Source organism: Schistocerca gregaria, chromosome 1 (assembly GCF_023897955.1).
Source record: "Schistocerca gregaria isolate iqSchGreg1 chromosome 1, iqSchGreg1.2, whole genome shotgun sequence".
NCBI lineage: Eukaryota > Metazoa > Arthropoda > Insecta > Orthoptera > Acrididae > Schistocerca > Schistocerca gregaria.
In genome coordinates, this window is record NC_064920.1 from 773,084,271 (window position 1) to 773,089,360 (window position 5,090).

The window sequence follows — 5,090 nt, forward strand, 5'->3', positions numbered from 1 at the left end:
AATGGAATGTCCCATGCGTCTAGCACCGACTACCATTCCCCGTTCAAAGTTAATTCCCGTCGTGCGGTCATAATGACATCGGGAACCTCCTCAAGTGAATCACCTGAGTACAAATGGCGCTATCCTTTCATACTTTGTGCACCCGATACTGTCGCAATCTGTATACGTGCATATCGCTATCCCATTCGTTCTGTCACCGTTGTTATAGAGCTCCCAACAAATTTAATGATATTGCGTCAATGAGAAAGTAAAGAACACGCGGGAAAACAATAGATATAGTCGTCAGAGAGTAAACTTGATTGTTCCAAATGGAAATAACACTTCCTATTTCTGGCTAAGTGTCTGGCGAGTAGGGCCTGAGAAGAAGGCCATGTGACGAGCGGAAGGTGGCGGTGTCATAATTATGGTCTAGGGAATTTTGTCGCCATACTCTTCTGATCTATACTCAACTGTTGACCGATTTGTGTTTCGTGTGTGTGTGTGTGTGTGTGTGTGTGCGTGTGTGTGCGTGTGTGAATTCACCCTCGGTTTCCACCCTTGTAGGCGCGTCCACATATATCTGAAAGAGTATTACTACGACTCTGAAGTATTTCCATGGACCCCGAATTCCTCGGATATTAATGCATCTCAACGTTTGTGCGGCCGTGCTTATTATCGTGTGCGCTGAGTCCTTCTCCATGCACGCTGTGGGAGCGACATTAGACATCGTGGCTCCAAATATCAGCGCAGAATTATTAGCTCCTCAGTGAGTCACTTTCATATGTATAGCTGTTGTTATGACCAACAAAAACCGATTAGTCAGGATAAACTAGCAGCTTCCGATAGCAATGTAACTCGACAATTTATTTAAAGGAAGCGTTTTATCTGCGCCAACGGCCTTGCCGCAATGGTAACACCGGTTCCCGTCAGATCACCGAAGTTAAACGCTGTCGGGCTGGGCTAGCACTTGGATGGGTGACTATCCGGTCTGCCGAGCGCTGTTGGCAAGCGGGGTGCACTCTGCCCTTGTGAGGCAAACTGAGGAACTACTTGATAAAGAAGTAGCGGCTCCGGTCTCGGAAACTGACATACGGCTGGGAGAGCGGTGTGCTGACCATATGCTCCTCCATATCCGCATCCAGTGACGCCTATAATCTGAGGATGACACGGCGGCCGGTCGGTACCGTTGGGCCTTCATGGCCTGTTCGGGAGGAGTTTAGTTTAGTTTGTTTTATTCGCACTTCACAGATTAGGGACATGAAAAATGTTAAAGAAAATTTTATATTGTGGATACCCGCAGCTGTATAATTGAACCATGATGAATAATACGCTTCAGCTATATGATAAATCTTTGTTTCTGATCGATTTTGTTTCGTGGTGTTAGATCCACAGCTTCAGGGATACAGCTGTAAGTAAACAAAAGGAAAAAAGAATAAAGATCCTGTACGGCTTAAAATGTAGCTGTAGCCTACTATACACGGAGCTACATGGAAAAAATTATGCATTCACATTTATAATTTATTTCAAACGATAAACAGTAGATCACCCAACATTCTTTGTCTCGTTATCATAAGACTGTTTAACTTTCAAGAGGTCAGTAGTCTAATTTAAAATAGAGCAGAATGCAAGGAATACCATCTCGATACAGGGAGACTAAATAAGAATAAAGTGGTAAACCAAATAATTATCAAAGATAAAACAAGTGATGTATGTAGGTAGTGAAAGCTACCTTCGTTTTCACTCTTGCTTACATATAGATGTGGTCCTAACGCCGCGAAACTAGTTGGATCAGAAATAAAGATTTATGATACAGGTGAAGCGGTTTTGTTCATAATGGGATAAAAATGTTAAACCATACGTGATTTTTTATTAATAGCATACATTATTAAATTTTCTTTTCGGTGACAGTAGGTGGTGTAGTTTCCACCACACTTGCTTCGAAATTTAACTAAACAGTCGGCGTTTGAAAATCTTAATTAAGCTTGGAGTAACTGAACGTGTTGCTGCTTTGAGGAGTTTTATGTCTTTTCTCGCCTGCCGAGGGAACATGGCAAAGAAAGCCGATACTTTACCTGATTAACGCGAGTGCTTTGAAAATGACACCGCCTCTCAGAAGCAACTCCGAAGTAAGCTTCCGTACGCCACAAGCTCCTATTTCGTCAGCATAGAGTGACCTCTACCAGGAAACCGTGCGCGTAAATGAAGGATTTATAAAGCGAACGGAAAACAAAATAACCAGCGTTTTTGCACAGACATAATAAGGCACTGACAAAAGGAAAGACGATATTACCCAACATTAAAAACAATGTTTTGGGATGGCTGTACTTTCCTTCAGATGCGGTGCAAAAGCTTTTCTACCCTTTATGTGCTGATATTTTGTAGAACGCTTTCCTATGCAACCAAAAATGTGCTGTCCTAATTTACTTAAAAATGATTCGTCTGGTTGCATCAGACAACATCAGTGTGTCATAGAATGAACGTATACAGTAATATATATTTTATATTTTTCACTTATATAAATACCTGTCTTGCTGTGGTGATCTCTACAGTCATAATATTGAATGGTGGTCACTACACTCATAGTACTGACAGCACTAGTAACCCAGCTGTAAGAACCAGAAAAACCATCACACTCAGATATACGTACAAATACTTACATAACTCGCGTTTCTAATTCTGTTTATAGAAAAATGGCTCTGAGCACTATGGGACTCAACTGCTGTGGTCATTAGTCCCCCTAGAACTTAGAACTACTTAAACCTAACTAACCTAAGGACAACACACACATCCATGCCCGAGGCAGAATTCGAACCTGCGACGATAGCAGTCGCGCGGTTCCGGACTGCGCGCCTACAACCGTGAGACCACCGCGGCCGGCAATTCTGTTTATAGCGTAACAGTTTGATTATGCTTCTTCCTGCGCTTGGTAGAAATTCACAAATAACCAGATAAGAGGGGGTGGGGGTGGGAGGGGGGGAATAGGACACCCTAATTACGTTAAGATGATAAATTATTGAATATTTGTCTTGGCTGGCAACGGATAACAACTTAATTAGTGCCAGGGACTGTACATTTATAATGTTTTTAAAATCACGATCAGGAACTAACAGAATTTATTGGGGGTGTGGAAATCGTAAGATACTAATCTGAGATTGCTAAGAATGTCCATACGGAATTTATTAACTGACAAAGAAAACAAGTCTCACTGGACACTTAAACACACAAAGAATAAATGAAATTGTTCCCCACTGTTGATGATAAAAACAATTGAGCATTCACACAGAGGCACTGCAAATGGCTCTGAGCACTATGGGACTTAACCTCTGAGGTCATCAGTCCCCTAGAACTTAGAACTACTTAAACCTAACTAACCTAAGGACATCACATACATCCATGCCCAAGGTAGGATTCGAACCTGCGAACGTAGCGGTCGCGCGGTTCCAGGCTGTAGCCCCTAGAACCGCTCGGCCACTCTGGCCGGCTAAGGCACTGCACTTTCCTTTACATGCAGCCGTTGAAAGTAGCATATGCATTAATGGAGTCAGGATCGGTACGTAGTATTACTTTGTGGCAGCACACAAAAGAATAACAAAAGAATATAATTCATGCGTACATCCAACAAGCCGCACCCAAAACGTTTGTCTTATAGAGCTTTAGAAGCATGCCGCACTACGATGCTCGACAGGGATGTAAACTATGTCCACAAGAAAGATATCCAGTTATTCACCAAAATACTTGGTCAACCCAAGAACCGCATAATTTAGTGAAATTTACCGTGGGTACCGGTAACGGATAGACTTTGAAAGTGCAGCAATGTTCATTTGGTAATATCATGGAGTGTCTGAAGAATACGTGGTTGGTCACGAGTAAACAACGAAAAACCACGTTAACTTACCGCATCTCGTACGTGAAACACATTCTCCATATGATCGGATGATAAATGGGCTTAGAATGTTGTACCCTGTTTCGTTAATGATGGCATATGTGTGTACGGGACGGCTGAAAGAAATTTTGTTGTTCATCAGTGGACAACGAGAAAGAAAAGGCCAAATAATTCACCTAAAAATTACATAAGAATTTGAACATTACACGCAGATTAAATAACTTAACGATTCATTAATGACTTACATTCACTTGGTATGAAACCTATTGCTGCACACGTGGACACTTTCCCTGTCATAATTCTCAAAAATGATCGTGAACGTATTTTGATCAACTTTAAGCTATAGTATAGTTTCCATGTGTAACTGAAAGCACATGGGCCACCTGGCCCAACCTCAAAGTACTCCCGCTAAAATTACAAGAACTCATTTAGGTATATTTTCACAATCTAAAATCTCAACTAACATCTTAAATCTGTAAGAAAGATAGTTAATCAGAATCTTAGCACACTTAAAGATTATTCTAATACCTTATTTGTATCCACTACAGAGTCAGTCCAAAACACCTCTCTCCTATCTAGAGCATGCCGGAAGAGTTGTGAGTAGGCTGTTTAGGTTTTTATGTTGGTAACGTCATGTAGCGCTCTATATGAAAATCACTGGCTGTGCTGTGTGCAGTCTGTGGCTCGTTAGCATTGTTGTAATATTCGCTATTGTAGTGTTGGGCAGCTGGTTGTTAACAGCGCGTAGCGCTGTGCAGTTGGAGGTGTGCCGCCAGCAGTGGTGGATGTGGGGAGAGAGATGGCGGAATTTTGAGAGCGGATGATCTGGACGTGTGTCCATTAGAGACAGTAAATTTTTAAGACTGGCTGTCATGAACTGCTATATATATTATGACTTTTGAAGACTATTAACGTAAATAAATTGCTTGTTCTCTATCAAAACCTTTCATTTGCTAACTATGCCTGTCAGTAGTTAGTGCCTTCAATAGTTAGAATCTTTTATTTAGCTGGCAGTATTGGCGCTCGCTGTTTTGCAGTAGTTCGAGCAACGAAGATTTTTGTGAGGTAAGTGATTCATGAAAGGTATAGGTTATTGTTAGTCAGGGCCATTCTTTTGTAGGGATTATTAAAAGTCTGATTGCGTTGCGCTAAAAATATTGTGTGTCAGTTTAAGCACAGTCATGTATAATTTTTCTAAGGGGACGTTTCAGAGTGTCAGTTTAAACCG

General features: G+C 41.5%; 1 pseudogene; it reads left to right on the forward strand.

Moving 5' to 3' along the window:
* Positions 1-868: 868 nt before the first annotated feature.
* LOC126289121 (5S ribosomal RNA) lies at positions 869-986 on the forward strand (annotated as a pseudogene).
* The last annotated feature ends 4,104 nt before the right edge of the window (positions 987-5,090 follow it).